This window comes from Podarcis raffonei, chromosome 5 (assembly GCF_027172205.1).
Source record: "Podarcis raffonei isolate rPodRaf1 chromosome 5, rPodRaf1.pri, whole genome shotgun sequence".
NCBI classification, from domain to species: Eukaryota; Metazoa; Chordata; class Lepidosauria; order Squamata; family Lacertidae; genus Podarcis; species Podarcis raffonei.
The window spans coordinates 5,115,853-5,138,203 of record NC_070606.1 but is presented as its reverse complement, the minus strand read 5'-3'; the positions used below and the strand labels follow the sequence as shown (position 1 = coordinate 5,138,203).

The window sequence follows — 22,351 nt, the reverse complement described above, 5'->3', positions numbered from 1 at the left end:
CTTCGTGGGGTGGCTGCCCCATTAACTTAGTTTTGATCCCCCAACTTTATGCTTTGCAGCACCAATTTATGGAAGATTTCGAGGTTTTATGACTTCAAACTGATCCCTTTTCGACATAATCACCCAGAACTATCAGACCTGAATACTTCTCGTCATTAAAATAATCATTTCCAATCAAAACAATTATTTGACATGGCATTTTACCCTCACCAACTTCTTCTAAAATGCTCCACACAAGCATAAAGGTAAAGGTAAAGGTACCCCTGCCCGTACGGGCCAGTCTTGACAGACTCTAGGGTTGTGCGCTCATCTCACTCTAGAGGCCGGGAGCCAGCGCTGTCCGGAGACACTTCCGGGTCACGTGGCCAGCGTGACGAAGCTACCCTGGCGAGCCAGAGCCGCACACGGAAACGCCGTTTACCTTCCCGCTAGTAAGCGGCCCCTATTTATCTACTTGCACCGGGGGTGCTTTCAAACTGCTAGGTTGGCAGGCGCTGGGACCGAGCAACGGGAGCGCACCCCGCCGCGGGGATTCGAACCGCCGACCATGCGATCAGCAAGTCCTAGGAGCTGAGGTTTTACCCACAGCGCCACGCGCGTCCCCCACACAAGCATACATGTGAACAAAAACGTAAAGAAACGACATGTGGCCATACCTCAAAAACTTGACCTGATTGAGCAAAACCAATGTGATTTTTGGATTCAGCACATCAGATTCGTCCTAAATCAGCTGAAAAAACGCAGACAACAAGTTTGTTGTTGACCAGTGATCTATACCCAACCTGAAATACCGTAATTTATTGAAAGTTTTTTTGGGGGCATATGTCAAAGAGTTCTCTCCTCCCCACTTTTAACAATGTACAAGGATCTGCAGGGGAAAAGTTGAGATCCCTTGTCTGAGGAAATGAAGTTAAAATCAGGGTTTGGCGAGGAGGGGTTGGAGTCAGGATAGGCAAGTGGAAGAGAATCATGGTCGGTGCAGAGTTTGACAGGATTTGACAGGGTGTGTGCAGATTATTAGGAGCTCCAGGGTCAGTCACAAAACAATAGATACTGCTTCATGAAATGGACCACCTCTCCCAATAAGAACTGACCTGGACCCTGCCATTATCATCTAAGGCCCTTCTTTGTGTGCCTCCTACACGACAGGTCCAGAGGGTGGCAACAAGAGAAGTGGCCTTTTCCACAGTGGCTCCCCACTTGTGGAATGATCTCCTCAGGAGGTCTTACCTGGGCGCCTTTGTTTCATATCTTTAGGCGATGGGCAAAAATGTTTGGCTGATTAACATTTCATGGCCTTTTTAATATGTTAAAGATGCAGCACAGATGGTACCTCACCCCCTCAAGACTATCGAAGATGTATAAAAATTTAGCGAATACTTGTTGGAAGTGTAGTGGCAGTAATGGCGACGTGTATCATATGTGGTGGACATGTAGGAAGATGAAAATGTTCTGGGGCTTAATTTACAAGGAGTTGAAAAAAATGGTTGGTTTAACTTTTTTTAAAAGACCAGAGGCATTTCTGTTAAGCATTGTTGGCAGGGATATCCTAAGGGCCTTGAGGGAGGTATTCTGATATGCAACGGCCGCAGCTCGGACTCTGGTGGCCAAGGGGTGGAAGGAACAAGAAGCCCCCACAATAACAAACTGGTATTACAAGCTACAAGAATTTGCTGAAATGGCGCAGTTAACAAATACCCTGAGAGGCAATTCAAAACAAACATTTATGGAAAAGTGGGATAGATATAAAACATATGTTCAAAAATACAGTAAAGGTTCGCTATCTATGCTAGCATTTGATTGACGCTGGAGTGAGACTGAGTTGAGAAATAAGACTAAGAGCACATATTGATATAGGAATGTATTAGATAAAATGTAACGAGATATACAATCATAAGAGTACTGTAAAGGGAATTGGGGTTGCTTGTGCGTAAAGGGTGTTGCAGCTCTAGGCAACGTTGCCTGGCTAAACCTTTCCCTGGAGTTCTCTGCCATCAATGGTCGTTACTTGTAAGGGACAGTCTAGAGGCAGGAGGTACAGCTGGTGCTCCAGGGCGAAATCCTTGCTGAAAAAATTACAGGAACTACCTGAATCCAGCAGTGCCTTAACCTTGATTGGGTGCCCATTGGGGAGTTCTAGCACCACCTCTATGGCTAGGGCTGCTTGGGGGGGGTCTGGCTTGGGCACTTTTACTGGTTGCTGGCCTGGCTGCTGTGCCCGCTGATCGGCAGCCAAGCGTTGGCTTTTCCCTGCTCCTCCTCGCCCCCTTCCTCACAGCCAGCAGCCCCCACCATTCCTTGCCATGCTTTCCTTTGAGGGCAGACCCTGGCAAAATGTCCTGGCTGTTGGCAGAGGACTGTTTTCTTCTTGACTGTTTTCCCCTCCTTTTCCTCCTTCTTTCGAACTTCGCTGGAGTTTGAAACCCCGCGCGCGCTCCCCCAATCTCCATTGGTTCCACTGGCTGGGAAGGTTGGTCCGGTATTTCAGGAATGCGGTTGCCATGCCAACGCTCTCCTCTCCCCTCCCGCTTCTCTAAAGCGCGTGCTTCTTGGCGCGCTCCAATCGCAAGTACAGCCTTAGTCAGCTGATCCATCGATTGAGGGCGGGGCGCGCGGGAGAGTTCGTCCTTCACTGAGGGGGATAAGCCTTCCTCAAACAACATTTGCACTGGTTCCGAGCCCAGTTCCCACCCAAGTCTATGGATAAGCATAGCAAAACGCGGCCAGAACTCTCTAACTGACTGGCCCCCTTGCTTGCACGCCATCAGTTCCCTGCGAACCACACTCTGCTCCACTCCACTTGAGAACATGGCGTCCATGGCACCAAAAAATTTCCTAAGGTCCTTTAGGGCAGCATTCTGCGTTGCCATTAATGGCCGGATCCATTCCCTGGCAGCGTCTTGAAGATGCCCGATAACATAAGCGACCCTCTCCCCATCCTCCACAAAGTCATCATACTGCAGTTCCAGCGCGTACTGTACCTCAGTCCTGAATGCATTATAATCCCTGGGGTTTCCCCCAAACTTGTGCACCAGTCCCGGTACCTTCCTTGCGATGGGGGTGGGCTTCTCCTGGGCATCCTGAGTCCTCCTTTCATCTAGCCGCGCCGCTAACAGAGCCACCTGCTGTTCCAAATCTCGGTTTCTCTCCTCCAGATTTGGCGCTGCCGCTGCTCCCTCTCCAGCACCTGCTCCTCCGGTTTGACTCATGATGCTGCCTGTCTTGTCTTTGTGCACAAGCAGCGTCAAGGACTGACGGATTGCTGTAAAGGGAATTGGGGTTGCTTGTGCGTAAAGGGTGTTGCAGCTCTAGGCAACGTTGCCTGGCTAAACCTTTCCCTGGCCGGACAGCCCTTTCTCCATGGCTGTGTCAGTCGCTGGCAGAATCCGTCAGTGGGCGTTTTCTGAACTTCTTCCAACATAGAAGCTCTTTGACCCCAAGTCTCCTCCTAGCCTCCCTGCGCGGAAGTCTCCTGCGCAAGAGTGGGCGTGCCCAACGGAGGTCCTGGGCTCTCCCCGCTGGTCTCTGTGGTCTCTGTGGAGTCTTGGAGCCCTCTCTCCGCAGTCCCCCCTTGCTTCCTGGTGTCACTCCTATTTCCTTCCTCAAAGGAAGTTCTCTCTCTCTCCCTGCTGGTCCCTTCTCCTGCATCGTTGGGGAGCCTTACCTCCACTCTAGGCTCCGATGGCAGTTCCCTGACAAGTACATTCATTTGTAAAAAAGGAATATACAACGGGATAGACAGGAACATACAGTGTGTTGGTGTGTATATGGTGTGGGGGGGGATTTGTTTTTGTTTTATCTTTGTTCTTTCTTTTTTGTTGTTGTTTCATTTTCTTTCTGGGTATATAAAATTTGTATATAATTTTTGTATACATGTTGGAAAATATATGATAGTAAGTCCTGTAATGTAATAGGACAATATTTACCGATGTAATATAAGAATGTTAAGAAATAAATAAAATGCAAATTCAAAAAGGAAAGGAAAAAAAGAAAAGTGATGCTGCATAAATCTAAGAGGACCCAGTACAGAGTACAAAGCTAGAATCGTGGAACTGGGGGCCACACCAAAGGCCATCTAGCAATGCAGGAATCACAGTTGAAGAGTCCCGGACAGATGCCCCCCCCCCAACTTGCTCTGCTTCAGGACCCTTTGCCTATTGCTTCATTACAGAGACCAGAATTTTGCTTCCTCTCATATTCAAGATTTTTGTACTTGCATTATTGTATATAAAACAGGGACTTTCCGTATTGTCCTCTAAATGGAGAAATTGATTGTTGGTCTTGTGGAGAAGTTAGCTTGCTTGTCTTCAGGGTAAATGACTTAAGAGGAATATTCATAGGAAACTGCCTTGGACAGAGTCAGATATTGACCCATCCACCTCAGCATCGTCTAAACAGACCAGGTTTCAGACAGGGGACATTCTCTGCCCCAGCTGGAGATGTAATCCAGGATTATCTATGAGGATGATGATAATGCAAAGCAGATTGTCTAATCCTGTGCTATGGACACCCCTAGACTTGGGAGTCTTCTACTGCATTTCAAGGGATGTTGGGATTGTCTCCCTTTGGAAATGGGGCTGAATGAAGAATGATCTAGTATAGAAACATGAACTCCAAAACAGAAGATTCATCTGCAGATGGAACAGCAGGTGCTTCAGAGTTCTGAAGAAACATGGGGGGGGCAAGTTGGGCCCAGAGTCACGGTGGGTGGGTTGCCATGGTAACAATGGCCTGCCCTCCTTTGTGACATCTCCTGCTTCTCCCTTAAAAGCCACCAACTACAGGTGTCCATTGTGGGTTCGTGAGGAGAGACTGAGAGAGGTGTGTAGGTGCGTTAAGAGAGAAATCAGAGGATTTGGATTTTCTTCTGATTTTGAGGAAGGCGGAGCCAGCATCAACCATGCGATCAGTTCCAGACCTTCAGGAAGAAGGAAAGTTCAGAGGACTTGTCCTTCGCGGAACAGAGTGGCTCAGGAGACTGAGAAGCGTAATGCCGCTCAAAAAGAGCAGTAAAGTGGCCCCGCTCCAGCCCAAGGAGCAGCCTCCTCCGGCACCAGTTGTGACAAAGCTCTTCAAGAACTGCCGAGAGCTTGCGAAGGCAAAAGTCCGAAACCGGGCCCATATTAGGCCAGCACCTGAAGAAGAGGACATAATTGTAGAAGATCTGGAATGAGCTTGCGGCTTGACTGGTGGAGAGAAGGTGCTCTGCTTTGGAAGAGTTAAAAGGGAGTAAGGGAAGAACGAGGGCGATGAGATCAAGGTAACCCTCCAGCCTCTCCTGAGCTGCAGAGGCTCAGGGCAGAGAGGCGGAGGGAACTAAGTTCCCGCAGGAGGAGTGCTCGCCTCCAGACCAGGAGAGGCAAGTCACCAGAGGATTGTGGCCGCCCTGTGCCTCGGGGCAGATAAAAGCCGGCCAGCCCCAGTCCCAAGTTGTGGGAGCAACATTGTTGGTTCCTGCCTGAACCCTGTCCTGCTTTTCTGCCATAGCTCCTGACCCGCCCTGGCTCCCTGCTTGCATGCCTGTTCCTGACTTCACCCGACTCCCTGCCCTGCACCCAGCTTCAGCTACTACGGACTGCCTCCACGTTGCACCTTTGACCACGGACCGGACTTGGACCTCGCCTCTCGGGTAACCCACGGGACCAGCACAACGGGGAAGGAGGGAGAAAGGATTGAAGAAAAGTGAAAATGCTGGGGACAAAAGGCTGACTGCTGTCTCACCCTTATCATGTGAGGAAGAAACCAAAAACAATGGGGGAAAATTAGGCCCTTTGTGGATGATGTCTATTTCTTTTTGTGTATCTTGTTGGTGCGTAAGCATAAATAAAGCAAAAACAATATGTTTGTCGGGTTCTTGGTTTGTTTGTTTTTTGTATTCTCATTTTATATTCTTACGTTGTGAACCGCCCTGTGATCTTTGGATGAAGGGTGGTATAGAAATTTAAGAATGAATGAATGAATGAATGAATGAATGAATGCTCTCCCCAGGGAAACATTCATGGCACCCACACTGTCAGCCTCAGACACCAGGCTGAGAAAGATGTTTAGGTAGGCTCATTAATTGATATGAGATTAATATCTGCTATGATGGTTTATTTTGTTAATTAACTAGCACAAAATACAAAATCTAGAATCTAATATTAATTTTCTTCTTAACTATAAGGATTTTGGTGAATGTATTGAAAAATTGCACAGCACTAAAACAGACCAGTACATGACCAGTACTAATTAACTGATCAGGAATAGGCCTGCATAGCCTGTGTTCTGATATTTGCAGCCTATCTGGACATTATGTTAAATATATTTTTTTAAATTAAAAAAATGTCCAGTAGCACCTTAGAGACCAACTAAGTTTGTTCTTGGTATGAGCTTTCATGTGCATGCACACACGAAAGCTCATACCAAGAACAAACCTAGTTGGTCTCTAAGGAGCTACTGGACATTATATATATATATATATCTACTACAGCAGACCAACATGGCTACTTACCTGAATCTAGAACTAAGCATATTCAGAAATGGATAGTGAACAGCACTACCTTGGCTCTTTGCAGATACGGGATCCTTTTACTTCTAGTTGCCATGCCACTGCGTTTGCTAGCTGAGTTCTTGCTTTGTTTAGAGACACCAGGGTTTACATGCAAGGAATTTCTCAGAATAGGACTCAGAATGCCATATTCTCCAGCATCCCCCAACATTCTTCTTTCATGCAATTTTGTAATTGAGAAGTAGAACTTGGTGCAAGCAGGAAGAGCTGAGATTTCAACTTAGGGCAGTGTTTCTCAACCTGTGGGTGCCCAAATGTTGTTGGACTACAACTCCCATCATTCCTAGCCAGCATGACCAGTGGTCAGGGATGATGGGGGTTGTAGTCCAACAACATCTGGGGACCCACAGGTTGAGAACCGCTGGATTAAGGGCACTATTGGGCATTGCTGGGCACTTGAACAAGGACCCTCCCACTGCATGGTCATCATACTGCGAGTTCTTGCTGCTTGGCATCACCACCTGTTTGCTCCTCCAGCTTTTTCCTTCAGTGACAGAGGGAGCAAGCAAGTGTGGACAAGGGAGAAAGAACATTTGTTGTCATCTGCTCATTCACTTCTTGCCTGTTGCCTGGACAGGTGAGTAGGCAATGGTGGTTGGAGAGCAACAGAACGAGGGGATGGACATATCATCAATCTATACCCAACCTGAAATACCGTAATTTATTGAAAGTTTTTTTTGGGGGGGATATGTCAAAGAGTTCTCTCTTCCCCACTTATAACAATGTATAAGGATCCGCAGGAGAAAGGTCGCCCTGTGATCTTTGGATGAAGAGTGGTATAGAAATTTAATAATGAATGTATGAATGAATGCTCTCCCCAGGGAAACATTCATGGCACATGATTATAATCAAATAATAGATCTTATTCTAATTGCCCCCACTAAAAGCCTTGCAGTTTTTGCTGTCACCTGTCACTTTCAGCACAGTGTTTTTATATGGACATTTAATCAAGAACTATAATCTTTTATCTATACTTGAATTCAACTTATTCCACAGTCTTACTTGAGAGATTGAATCAAATGCAGCTTTCAGATCAATGAAAGCTAAGTATAGCACACCACCTGGTTTCTTAACATACATATCTATAAAATGGGCTAGTACAAAGCAATGGTCTATAGTGGATCTGCTTGTCTAAATCCTGCTTGCTCTTCGGCAAGAATAGCTTCATCAGTTATCCAATCAATTATTTCAGACAGCTCAACTTGCAAATTTGTTTCTGAGCTTCTAGCACATATTAACTATATTGTAGTTTTATTTGTTTGTTTGTTTGTTTGTTTTATTTAGTTTTGGTTTATTTATATGTTATGGCCCACAGAGCAATGAAAAGCAGATTAATAGAAAAATACATATGAATTTCTGTTAAGAAATAAAAATAACTTTTATTGTTTGCAATACAGTGGTACCTCGGTTTACGAACTTAATCCGTTCCGGAAGTCCTTTTTTTTAAAAAAAATGATATTTATTAAGATTTTCCACCATAGTACAATAAAAAATCAAAAAAGAGAAAAAACAAAAAAAGTTTAAAAACACATACAGTTCACAATCCTTATTTTCTATAACATATTTCCCTGACTTCCCCACACCTCTCCCTCTTGTATTCCAGATCAGATTGTTGGTTCAACAAGTTCTTATCCCTATTTTTAAACCTTTTTATATTTAGTTATTTTATAATAAAAAAACCAATTTTGCCTTATAGACTTCATATTTATACATCTTTGCTTATTCTTTAAACCTTTTTCTAAAGTCGGCCTAAATTCCCTTCCACGATTTCCCCAATTTTCATACAAATATCCAAACAAAATAAAAACAGAACAGGTTAGATTATACACCCTTTGGATTCCCAAACTCCACCCCCCCTTTTCCCGGTTCCGGAAGTCCATTCTTAAACCGAAACCATTCTTAAACTGAAGTGTGCTTTCCCTAATGAGGCCTCCCGCCACTGGTGCCCTTCCACCATTTGGATTCCGTTCTTAGACTGAGGTAAGTTCTCAATCCAAGACACTATTTTTGGTTTGTAAACCAAATCATTCTTAAACTGGACTGTTCTTAAACTGAGGTGCCACTGTATTGATATATATTTTTATTTATTTATTTATTATAACAGTATTTATATACCACTGTATCATAGATATAGATCACATCGATTTACAATATAAAAAGATAAAACCAAGTTTAAAAACTAGTTAAAAACAAAAAGAAATTAAAAACAAATAATAGACCACTGTAGGGTCTGTACTCTTAATTGCCTGCACATTAATTGCCTGTCAGAACATAAAAGTTTCCAGCAGATATTTAAAAGCTGGCACAGAAGTTGCCCGTTGAATCTCTGTTGGCAGGGTGTCCCTGGGCTGGGGAAACTAAAGGCTTGATTTGCCAAACAAGCCTCCCCAGCTTGAGGAGTAATGATGTTAGGGATGGAGCTGGAACATCAGGCAATCCCTGATGTATCCTGGACCCAGGTTGTTCAGAGCTTTGAAATCAATTCAAGGACATTGGACCCGGCTTGGTAGCAGATGAGCAGCCAGTACAGCTGTTTTAACATTTGTGCCACATGTTCTCGACCAGAAGCTCCCATCAGCAATCTAGCCAGAGGATTCTGGAGCATCTGAACCAGACCAAGGACAGTTCCACATAGAGCTCATTTACAGTAATCTAGCCTCAAGGTTAAGGACGCTGGTGGCGCTGTGGGTTAAACCACAGAGCCTAGGACTTGCCGATCAGAAGGTCGGTGGTTTGAATCCCCGCAACGGGGCAAGCTCCCCTTGCTCGGTCCCAGCTCCTGCCAACCTAGCAGTTCGAAAGCACGTCAAGTGCAAGTAGATAAATAGGTACTGCTCCGGCGGGAAGATAAATGGCATTTCCATGAGCTGCTCTGGTTCACCAGAAGTGGCTTAGTCATGCTGGCCACATGACCCAGAAACTATACACTGGCTCCCTCGGCCAGTAAAGCGAGATGAGCACCACAACCCCAGAGTCATCCGTGACTGGACCTAATGGTCAGGGGTCCCTTTACCTTTACCTAGCCTCAAGGTTGCCAATGCATGGACTGCAGTGGTCAGGCCATTCCTGTCCAGCAACAACCATAGTTGGTGAACTAGACAAAGCTGGTCAAAGGCACTCCTAGCCTTAGAGAACACCTGAGCCTCGAGTGACAAATAGGTATCCAGGAATCCCCCCAAGTTATACACTTGCTCCTTCAGAGGGAGTGCAACCCCTTCCAACTTGCCAGTTTCCCAAACATGGGAACCTTTGTCTTCCCGGTCTACCACTGCATCTGGCCACCTGTTTCTCCCGATTCAGCCTCTCCCGATTCAGATAGAGAACCAGAGCTGTGTGATAGCATCCTGGTGAGACTTTGCTCCCTAATGACCGCACCCAGCAGCTCCATGTAAATAGTTTGAAAACTCACTGCTTTTCCTTGAGAGCACTTTACAAAATTATGCATATTGTCTCTCGAAAGAGAACATACCCAAGGGATGCCCCACACATACACTAAGTATTACCACCCCAGCCTTCCTCCTTCCTCTCTGCCTCCTTCTTCTCGTCGATAGCATTTCTAAAGCGATGTTTACAGTTAACGCTAAGGAAAGTCAGGCTTTGTAGAAACTTCCTTCTTTGACATAAAGTTCCTCAATCTGCCTCGGAATGTGGCCTTTGTCTGTTCATTTTGCACAGAACTTGGAACATTTGGAAAGCTGTATCAGAACAATAAAATCCTGAATGGACATGAACTGACATACTCCCGATACAAGGTGTTGTGCAGGGGGCGAGACTATCTTTGCATATGATGAAATGGTGCGTGGAAGCTTTTGCCAAAATACAAGCTTCCACAAGTTTTTTTGTTGACTTTGCTGCAGCAGACTAACCCAGCTACCCAGTTCAGAGGGTGTTGGAATCCTAGAAGCTAAGATCCAAAGTTGGGACAAGCACTCTTTGGTGAGAGAAACCCAGCAGAGATTTAAAGTCACATAATATGCAGCAAAGTAAAGAGTGGAAATGTAGGCTGTTAGACCTTTAAAATATGCCCTTTCAGGGAGCCCCAAAATGTCCCGTTTCCAAGCTATCCCATTTCCCTAGCACAGAGATAGACCAATTCTTATTTTTGCAGTATTAGTGAGGGTAGCTCAGGTAAGTGCTGTATCTCTGAATCATCCACCTTGACCAGAGGACACCGAGACTCATCACCAAGTGCACCAACTATGATCACTCCTGGACAGGAATTGTCAAAGTGCATTGGTAACCTCAAGACTTCATTACTGCAATGTGTGCTGCAACGCCGGATCTAGGGCAATGCAGCCAGTTCCCCTGCAAAAAACAAACTATACATTCTAAAAAAATAGACTAACATTGCATTTCACAGGTGATATTATTTCCACTGTACTTTCTCTTAAGTGAAGGTGCACTTACATTACACTTCCTAAATAGGAACAGTTAGGCCGCACTCTTCAAATTATTCTTCCCCTTGACCTTTGCAGCCCTGATTTATTAGGTTATAAAAGTCTCACAGAATAAAATTACATTTCCCCAGATACTTTCCATACTGCAAGCAAGTGAACATAATTTACAATCCCTTGTACAAAGCTGATATTTAGATCCATCAGCACTGAAGCTGTGTATGTGCTGCTAAAATAGCCCGACACTTCCACAGTATACAATGCATAAGTTTTATAGGATGCCTCTGTCAATATAAATCATATTTTACTGATGGAGGGATAGCCCTGCTTCATTGTGCATTCTTTGCATGGGTGTCTGGCGCCTTCGGAAAGCACAAAATTCTAGCCTGTTTCCACTCAAGTTCTTCCACCTGTCAGCAGCTTTATACTCAACACATACGGAAGGCTCACATGTAAAAGACTTCTTCCAGCGAAGAAACAAAACAAAAAACAAAAAAAACAGCGCTCTTTTTCTGCACAAATCCTCCCTATTTCTGACCTCTGGTGGGCTAAAAAGGATATGATAATGTGCAGTAAAATAATTATACAAAAATTAAGTTGGCTGCCTGACTAATTGGGAGCACAGTTTTAGCCAACTACATTTTAAAACCTAACTTATTGCAGTCCTGCTTTAATTACTTAACGAGTGCCTTCTACTGTCAAAAGGTGGTCTTTGAAAACATCCACTTGTGAATTCATCTAAATGTAACGAAATGGTGCAAACAAAACCCTGAAGAGCTTCTGGCCGTTCCCTCAGTGTGAGAAGCAAAGCTACAGGGAACCAGGCAGAGGACCTTCTCGGTAGTGGCGCCCGTCCTGTGGAACGCCCTCCCATCAGATGTGAAGGAAATAAGCAGCTATCTTCTCTTTAAAAGACATCTGAAGGCAGCCCTGTTTAGGGAAGTTTTAAATATTTAATGCTGTATTGTTTTTAACACTCGATTGGAAGCCGCCCAGAGTGGCTGGGGAGACTCAGCCAGATGGGCGGGGTATAAATAATAAATTATTATTATTATTATTATTATTATTATTATTATTATTATTATTATTATTATCATCATCATCATCATCATAGATCTCAGAAGGCAGGAAGGAATATGAGGGAATACAGTCTTTCAGATAGCTTGGACCTAAGCCATTTAGGGCTTTATAGGTCATAATCAGCACTTTGAATTGTGCCTGGAAAGAGGCCAATAGGCCAGTGAAGCTGTTGTAACAAGGGAGTCGTCTGCTCCCTATAACCAGCCCCAGTCAACAATCTGGCCACAGCTCTTTGAGCTAGCTGAAGTTTCTGGCAGCCCCACGCAGAGCACATTACGGTAATCCAAACAGGATGTAGCTAAGGCATGTGTCACTTTGGCCAAATCAGACATCTCTGTATGAAATGAGTCTAGTTTTCAGTCATGATTAAAACCTCAGTCAGCCAATCCTTGGCAAGCGACACAAGCCAAAGGCTCAAACCCCACCCCATATTAAGAAAAATTGTCTGGGACTGAGCTCAGTATTTCCACACTTCTTCAGCTTTTCCTGGTGGAAAAACAGTATCAGAGTACAACTACCAACCCACCAAGAAAAACCTTTAGTGTTAACTTTATGGTTCACTAGAGGCAGAATCATAATACTTCAGGTGTTTTGGAAAACGCCTTGGCGACTTACGTTTTCTAATCCTCTAATAGAAATGCATTTAAATTGAACAAGTGAATGCTGAAATAAAGATTTTAACTGAATGTGAGATACAGACAATAATTCCCTTTTATATTGCTGTCATCTTTATTTATCATTCTCTCTGCTGGTGAACTTGAGTGACTGGGTGCCAGCAAGTCTGGAAGTAAAACCAGGCCAAGAGTTTCTACTATGGAAGTTGAACTAACAGAAGACGTAGTGAAACTGTTGGCCACAAATGTCTTCCTCCACACTAGGCTTCCCTGCACATGTGACTCACACCACCAACGCTTTCCTCTTAAACAGAACATCAGTGAAGAGAGGCTCTTTGCTTGGCTGGAGACGGAAAAAGAGGAGAGAAATTCTCACACTTCTGAAAAGTCTCATATCGGAAGCCAGACCGTTATGCATAGCTGATCAGATGCCATTGTGGATGCCACCACCCTCTGGGTATAGACACTGACATCCATGGCACCCTAAGATCAGTAGCAGTGTGCATGCAGGCACTGTTATCTTCGTGCACAACGTGTTGCCATGGGGGAGATCATGTGAGCTGCCTCAGTTAACACAGGAAGGTAAGAAGAACCTGCTAGATCAGGCCAGTGGAGCATCAATGCAGCATGCTGTTCTCGCAGAGGACAACCAGCTGCCTATGGGAATCCTTCGAGCAGGATCCGAGCACACAAGCACGCTCTCCTCCTGGGGTCTACAGCAAATGGTGTTTGGAAGCATTTCTACCTCCATCCATAGTTCTCTCCTCCATTAATTTTTCCTATCCTGTTCAAAAGCCATCCACGCTGGCCATCACTGCACTGCTTGAAGAATTACTTTATTTCATGGGATATCCACAAGTTTTATTATGCGAGGGAGAAAAACTTAATTATATTACTTGCATTCTCTATAGATTAAAAAGTCTGAAAAGCTGGGGGAAGGGGCTCCTGTTGTTATTCTGTCTCTCACAGCTAAAATAAACCTACCATTAAAATTATGGACTGGTCATTTCTTCGTCACAGGGCAAACGGGCAAATTTAGCAGGGGATCAAATACTTTCCCCCCTCACTGTATTTACCACACCTTCCAGCTGTTGATTGGAGAGACCTCAGCATTGACACGGAAGTCACCTCCAAACTGAGGAGATCCCAACCCCCAAACCACCTTGGTCAAGCAGTCAGCAGGGCAGTAGGATATCCCTGGAGCACAACCTTATGATCAGACGCTCAGTAAATGTGGACTGTGACAGAAAGCCCATTTCTCTTCCTAGCTTCTGTAAAAACAAAACTTCTCCTCCTCTCCCAGCTGCACTTCAGTCATGCCTTTTTTGGAGCTGGACCATCCATGAGGTGGACTCAGGTAGCGGAATCCAAGGGGGGCTGCCATGGGGGCCGCCACTGCCACCGCAGAAGTGGGGGAAGCAGTGGTGGCTTCTAGCTTCTGAAGAGGTCCTGTGAGAGCCCCACAAGATTTAGCCAGAACCTGGAAGCTGTTTCTGCCACACAACCCTAGTAAGCAAGGCTTTGGCAGGGCCCCTTCCTGTTTCATCACAGGCAGGGAAATAGGGCAGGCTACCTCTGGCATGAACGCTGCACAGAGAAACCAGCTGGACCAGAGCTGGACTCTCTGACTCATCCAAATTTGTCTCTTATAATCAGGTCTCCTTCTTCCAGGATCAAGTCCTGGATTATTGTTGTCTTGTTAGTTGCCAGCAAAATAGGGGGGTGTAGGGAAGGAAGGGGCAAGTGAAGCAGTTGCAGTTTGGGGAAGCCGTCCGTTTCCCCTCTCTCCTGCGTGGTTTGACCTACAACAGTTTCCCTTGTCAGGACGTATTTCCTACGCTGAGAAACTGTGCCATCCCCACCTTCCCTGCCAATTATAGGCTTTGCCAGTGTATAGCAACCCTCTCTGCAGCCATTCTGGGCCACCTTTCTCAGATTGTGGGCTGCTTCCTTGACACCCCTAAAGACAACAGGTTGTTTGCCTGGTTGAATAAGTCTGGCCAGTACCAATACTGGCAATGTACACAGTCCATATGAGTGCAGTTCCCTATTGCCTACATTAACTGGCAGCAGCCCCCAAACCGACTGGGAGCAACCACCAGATGAAAATAGCTCAGTATTGACTACTCTAACTGGGAACAACCTCTATACGTACAAAAAAACACAGAGACAGTTCAGCCTCAGGATCCTCTGATTTATCAATGAAATAAACCTCAACATGACACCTGTGTAATTGTCTCTTTGCCTGACTAAATAGCTGGAGGGGGGCTAGCTCTAAAGTGAATCAATTCTAAGCAATTCCTCTACCAAAAACTGACCTCAGTATATGCCGACACCAAACACAAGGAATCGCAAGGTCCCCACAACAGCAGCCAGACACAAATAACGCTCAGCACCTTTCCACCACTATCAGTACAATGAATTGGTTGGATCACTCGCTCCTCCGCACGGCCTTTAACTATTTATGTAGCGTATTAAAATATTAGTTACCTGCTTCTCTGCCTGCTAACTACCTAGCTAAGCCACAAGTTAAACTCCCTTGGCCCCCAATAAAATCAGCGCTCGCCAGCCAAGCCAAGACACTGGGAGGGGCGGAAAGGGGGTTTGATGTGCCAGAAGGCCAGGCCCACGGGGGGGATCCGGGGGGCTCTAGCTCCCACCAAGTGGTCCAACAGAATGGTGGAGAGGAAGGAGATCGAGGACGAATGAACCGAGCCCACGACCCGGGATCAAGCCTCGCCCAAAGCGCAAACAAACGTGGAGCGAAATGGCACTCTAACCTCTTCACACGCGCGCGCGCAAAAAGTGGTGCGGCGGGGGGCAAACTGCCTTCAAACACTCGGCGTGGAGCAGGCAAGGGCCAAGATGAGCAAGTTGCCCAGACCTTCTGAAGCGCACAGACACAACCATAAGGCAGTCGGCTGGCAGAGAGAAAACCGGGACCTTAAGCTCAGGCACACAGGTGCAGCAAGCTGGCGCAAGGAGAAGCGAGGCGAGGAAGAAGAAGGCGCAAAAAAGCAAGCGCACTCGCGCGCGCCGAGCATCGCAGGTTCTCCAGGACCCAATGCAGAGGGGCACCGCCAAGCAGCAAAAGACCCGCGACCCCAGGGACGGGGTGGGACTGAGGACGCGCGGAGGAAGGGGCCGGGGAGCCGCCCAGGCGCACGAAGAAGGCGCCTCTGAATTCGTCCTTTTCAAGCCCAGGACCCAACCCGGCCGGCACAAGGACACCTCGCCAGACCGCACCAAGTTTGCGGGTCACTCACCCACCGCAGGAACTTCAGCTGCGCGCTCCTGCCTGGATTGTAGGCTGGACTCGACGCGCGTGGGTGCTCCAAGCGGGAGACGGAGGGGAGAGGCTGCGCAGGCAGGGAACTCCGGGCTGCTGGATCCGACGCAAAGCCAAAAGGCTCAATCACCGCGCAGGATCCAACGATGAAGGGCAAGGATCCAGCCTCGCCCTGCGGCCGCGCCAAAGTTAAATTTCCCACGGTCACGCCCCCTACCGGCGCAGAGTAGCCTCCGGCCAGGAAGCAGGAGGGGGTCGCCAACTCCCCGCGCCGGATCACTGCAGGGTCCCGGGGAGCGGACTTTGGGGGAGCCGTCCGTTTCCCCTTTCTCCTGCGTGGTTTGACCTATAACAGTTCCTCCTGTCGGAAAGTATTTCCTATGCTGAGAAACTGTGCCGTCCTCCACCTTCCCTCCCGATTTTGTACTAGGCTTTGCCAGCATCTGCCAGCCCTCTCTGCATCCGTTCTCTCCCACCCTTCTCAGATTGTGGGCTGCTTCCTTGACCCCCCCTAAAGGCAGCGCTTTGGTCACTTGCTGAGCAACTCTGGCCAGGACCCAGGCTGGCAAGGCTATCCTACTATCCTACAGTCAGATCTCTTGGTTTTAACATAATTCCTTAATCTCAACACAGCAGACACCAGCGAGTACAGAGAGAAGAATTTTTGCTTTAAGACGAAATCAAAATGTTTTCTTATGCTGTGCCTTTACCCTTGAGCATAGGAAAATACGACATTCTTAGGACAGCTATTAATAGTTTGATTTTTTTTCCCAGGGGAAAAATATTTATTTAATAAACTAAGTCCAGCTGACATCAACCATATTTAGACCTTAACTCTCACGATGGGGAGGAAGCAAAAAAAGAAGCACACACTCAACAATACTGCCCAAATTATGAACATTAAGTTGTAAACAGCACCTGCCATTCAGATCTTTCTTCTGCCTATAAAGATGAGACTTTTATACAAAGGAAAGTGCTGCCTCCAGCCACTATGTCTGTTGTTGTTGTTTAGTCGTTTAGTCGTGTCTGGCTCTTCGTGACCCCCTGGACCAGAGCACGCCAGGCACGCCTGTCTTCCACTGCCTCCCGCAGTGTAATACTACTCAATTCAGCTGAAGCCTTGTCAATCTCCAGCTTTATTAATAGGAATACTACATTTTCCATGGACATAGCATTGTAGGATTTCTTTATTTCTGTTTCATCTTACAAGGAGCTTACAAGTTTCAACTAGTGCCAGAGATAGATTCAAGTAACTATGGGATTTTACATTTTCAACTTGTAGTAATATACCATACAGTTACTGATTCTCAATTGCATGCATGAAAGGGTTAACCAGAGCAGGAAATGATCTCAGTTACCATGAGAGCAATTAAGCAGGCTCAATGAAATTAGAAGGGCCCCTGAGGGTAATCTAGTCCATCCCCCTGCAATGCAAGAATCTCAATTAAAGCATCCATGACAGGTGGCCATCCAGCCACTGCTTAAAAACTTCCAAGGAAGGAGATTCCTTTGACGTTTAATACGAATCTCCATGTCTCAACATAACGGAGAACAACTAGCTATACATAAAGGTAAAGGGACCCCTGACCATTAGGTCCAGTCGTGGCCGACTCTGGGGTTGCGGCGCTCATCTCGCTTTACTGGCCAAGGGTTAAGAACTTTGCTTCAGGATGAGAACAGAAATCACACGATGGCAGTGGGAGCCCCATTAGCTAAAGTGGTACCTCAGGTTAAGAACAGTTTCAGGTTAAGAATGGACCTCCAGAACGAATTAAGTACGTAACCAGAGGTACCACTGTACTCTGCTTTCCTTTGGGCAACATCAGCCAGGCCAAGAGGGTGGTCTTGTCATCTGGGTAGCCCAGGACCTCCAGACACACTGCCCAGGCTTGCACCCCAGGGAGGTCACTTTGGTGCTGCTAACACAATGGTTTGACACACACACACCCCCGAGGGTCAACTCCATTCTCTCTCAAGACAGATGGACATCAACAGTAACAATATTTATAGACATCCTGGATTCTGCAAGTTATAAATCCAAGAACGGTACCAAAAGTGGTTGAGTGCAAGTTGGACTGACTGCACTAAGCAACAAGGAAGGTGGAAGACGTACCAGGGAGAGAGGGAGATAAATAAAAAGATGAAGCAACTCAGAACTCCAGAACAACTCACTCTTTCCAGAAATGTAGCAGAGAGGTAGAAATTCTTATAAATATTGCTGGGTATTAGATTTCTTTAACAGGTTACAACTGAGTGAAAAACACCAAGCTAATTATGAGATTGCATGACAGAGATTCCAGGCATATTACCCTCCAAAATAAAATGGATGGATTTGAATGCTTTATCAACATATCTTGGACTGGGTGTGTCTATACCACCCAATGACAGTGTTGTAGTCAACGAGGGCACAATTACTGCTACCGTAATTGAAAACTTTTGGATGTATAGAAAATAAGAAGAGAAACTATGTGTCTTCCTGAGCCATGGCAAAACTGGCTGTTGTGTGATGAAATTTCATCTATCAAAGCAATCACTGCTGCTGTGGGCAGGACTTTTAATCAGTCTCATTGCCTTTCACTCCCATATGATCCTATGAACTGTGATCACAATTAGACAGCTGGCACCAATCGATGGAAGTGGTGCAGAATAGACACCTCCCAAACAGCCCGCAGCCCCAATTGATTGATACAGCCCCAATTGATTGGGGGGGGGCAGTAGTAGAAGATGCAGGTGGCGCTGTGGGTTAAACCACAGAGCCTAGGGTTTGCCGATCAGAAGGTCGGCAGTTTGAATCCCCGCGGCAGGGTGAGCTCCCGTTGCTTGGTCCCTGCTTCTGCCAACCTAGCAGTTCAAAAGCACGTCAAAGTGCAAGTAGATAAATAGGTACCGCTCCAGCAGGAAGGTAAACAGCGTTTCCATGCGCTGCTCTGGTTTGCTGGCCACATGACCCAGAAGCTGTACGCCAGCTCCCTCGGCCAATAAACGAGATGAGTGCCACAACCCCAGAGTCGGCCACGACTGGACCTAATAGTCAGGGGTCCCTTTACCTTTACCTTTGCCTAGAAGAAAATTGGAGGGTTTCTTTTAGCACATTATTCCAGAATACTAACTGAATAATGGACGATGACATGTGGCAGCATGCAAAAAAAACAACATACATACACACACACACACACACACACACCCGCAACTATATCACTCTAAACAGTTAGTGTGGAGAAAGGCCCATAGTCTGTGTCAGCCCAGCCTGGTCTCCTCTGTCTGGGACTTGACTCCAGCACAAGCTCTTCCCAGTTCCTGCTCCTTGAACCTCCTTTAAATAGAGATATTTGCAGCAGGCAATGTGTGTGCTCTGCTGCTGACATATGGCAGGAGTACATTCCAGTCTCCCTTCCCAGGCGAGAATACATCCAGATTACAAAGAATTAAAAGGTACTTTCCAAGTTTCAGCAGAGAGATAATAGCATTGGGGAGAAGGAGGGAGAAGGAGAAAGTCCTGTGTTTTCCACACTTTTTTCTATACTCAGTTTCAATTACTCAAGATGGCTGTAAAGAAACTAACGTGAAGGTTGCACGAATAATTTCAGATACTTTGCATTGAGATAAAGAACCAATTTGTTCTTCCCTTCCAATTAGCCAAGGTGGAGGAATTCTCATTTGCGGTGCTGTGGTATGAATTTGAAGAGTGAACCTGATTCACAGCAAAAAATAAAGATTAAAGCACAATATGACTTCATGGACCTGGAACGCAAGAATTCCACCAACATACTTTACTTGAGAACACTGGCATAACTTCTTCTTGGAACTCAGACATTTGCTATTAAAGGCCCTTGACGTGCCCATCTAGTGTTTGTCCGGAAGCCCAGCTTGCTCTCTCTCTTTCTCTCTCTCTCAGTTCATATCCCAATTTTTATTCTTATCTTCCCTCTCACCTCTGTCCTAAATGCTTCAACTTCTTTCTTTAAATATTTAATCAGGATCAACTATGCAAATGAGTTCCAGAACAGCAGGAGTGGGGGAATCTCAGCCACGTAAATCTGTTATAATAAAACAAAAGAGAATCCTGAAGCACTTTTCAAAGCCCTGCTAATTAATGACTAACCTACAAGTACTTATAGAGTCTGGGGCACTTTTCAATCAAACATATAGTATATTTAATGCTCATAAATTTAAAACAAAATGAAAACGTTTTGGTTCTTTTGTTGCATAATTTACTAGCAAAGAGGTTGACTTGGCAATCTAGTCCCTTATGACACCCCTTGTGTGCATATCATCAGATGTGCCTTTATCCACTATGTTTATTCCATACTTTCTATCAAAAACAGTCAAAAGGTTTAATAATACTGAAGACGAAGCACTCCCTGTTTGAACTATAGCCAGAGACCAGGCCTGAATGGGGAAATGGAGACCTAGCAATAAACCTTCTGTTCTTACATAAGTGTGAATGACAAGTTTCCTGGCCAGCTACATTTCGCCTCTCCTGATAAGAACATCCTGCTTACTCAGACCAGCTAGCCTAGCTTTTTGTTTTCAAATACTAGCCAGTCAAAAGTGCCTGGTCACTCACAAGCAGGACGCAACACAATCGTGTCCCTCTGTTGCTGAACCCCAGCCACCTGGAAGATTTACTGCCCCTGTACATGGAGCTGTGTTTAACTATCCTGCGCCATGCATTTGTCTGCCTATGTGAACGTCATCAGAGAGAGAGGACATCTCCACATCTCATGGTAGTAATCCCCCTCGAGTTAGTTGCATGTTGCACAAAGTTGTACTCCTTGTGTTCTTATTCCCCATCCAATCATGACAAAGAAACGCAGTTTCACTGACTGTTCTCAGATCTTGCACGCAAAGCTTTTAACCCTCCAGAGAGCTTTCTCCAGCAGATGTGTGCCTCTTCCACAGTGCAAGAAAAGTCACTGAAGGCCACAACTTCTTCCCACTCCCACCCTCCTGCCCAGAAGGGATGGCATCTCAAAGGCTACACAGCAGCTAGGCACCCCCCTCCTCTCCTCCTTTGTGAGCTTTTTCCAGCTTCAAGCCTTCAAGTAAAGTCTCACCAAAGCAACCCTTGCCAGCTGCCTTCAGAAAATAAAGGCTTACCTTCCAAAGCGATGGGCTCTCTTGAGATGGGCACTTCTGGCAGGTGCCAGATGCTTTCGGAACAGACAGCACCTGTTTCTCTAAGTAGCCTCCTTGCCATTTCTCCAAAAAGGAAAAAGCTCCACTCCCAGATAGTGGAGTTGTCATCATTTCCAAGCCCCTTCTAGCCACACCTCTCCCTTTCTTTTTCTTTCCAGCTCAAGTCCTGCTTGCCAGAAAAAAATAAATAATACAAGCTGGCCGCTAAGCTCACAGTTGTTATTGTTATGTGCTTTGTAGGGGAGGCTCTGCACTAGCATCTCCTGTGCCTATGAAAGCAACACAGAGAGTTTTCCACTACTCACCAATGCTTTCAGCTCATCTGCCCAGCAGGTGATTAATTCATCAGCAAATACCGATTAGTGGGTTTTGTTGAGAGCGAGTCCCTGCAAAAAAAATGCTTTAAGGCCTCTCCCCAATGCTTACAGACATTTACTAGGAAATTGTAATATGACACTCGGCTGTAAGCATTCCAAACAAAATCGCCAGCCTTTCCTTCCTCAGTTCCTTGCAAATTAAGAGCACCACTGAAGGCAAAGAAAGCTTCATGAGAAATGATGAACTTGGAAACTAAGCCTGTTCTCCCAGCAGCAAAATATCAATTCTTGAGGGGGTACGACTCTAACGCTCTCAGGAATCCCTGCCAGGTAACAGGTTAATTGGATCTGTTTACAGTAAACAGGTTAATTAGGAGCAGGGCTTTTTTATCCAGCTGGAGCTCAGCTCCAGCACCTCTCAGGTGTGTGCCATTGCCATTCTAAGAGAGCAAGGAAGAAGTTTGTGGTGGGCTCCAGCCTCTCTTTTTCTAGAAAAATAGCACTGATTAGGACTATTTACAGAGATAAAGGTCTTCTATTTAAAGGTCTTCTCTGTCTTTGAAGTGGGGAGCTTACAGTGCTGAGAGAGATATGTAATTTCTGCACAAACCTCTCACAATATGGCTAATAATGCAGTCCATTTATCACCAAATAATTAATAATACCGCTTAGTGTTTATGTTGCATATTTCAAGGGTTCAAAATGCTTCACATGCTTAGGAATCCTGACAGCAGCCCTGAAAGGCAGAGAAGTATTCTCCTCATATTGAAAATTGGGGTTGTGGTCAAGTGAGAATTGCCCAAGACCACCTCATGAACACCTTTAAAGCCCTAAACGGTATTCCTGAAGGAATATCTCCACGGGGGTCCAGCTCCAAGGGCCTTCTGGTGGTTCTCTCACTGCGAGAAGTGAAGCCACAGAGAACCAGGCAGAGGGCATGCCAGAGGGGCCATGGCCTCGGGCGTGGATTT

At 45.8% G+C, this 22,351-nt stretch overlaps 1 protein-coding gene across 3 annotated transcripts in view; it reads right to left on the bottom strand.

The window, feature by feature from the left end:
- The window catches only part of A4GALT (alpha 1,4-galactosyltransferase (P blood group)), a 47,862-nt gene extending 26,444 nt beyond the window's left edge, over window positions 1-21,418 (bottom strand). Inside the window, exon 1 of one of the 3 annotated variants that reach the window (XM_053387693.1) lies at window positions 21,025-21,418. The gene's annotated coding sequence lies outside the window, so the exon portion shown is untranslated. Of the gene's footprint in view, window positions 1-15,901; window positions 16,037-21,024 lie in introns of those variants that run through there. The other 2 variants (XM_053387694.1, XM_053387695.1) reach the window with 2 other exon arrangements.
- Between the last annotated feature and the right edge of the window lie 933 nt (window positions 21,419-22,351).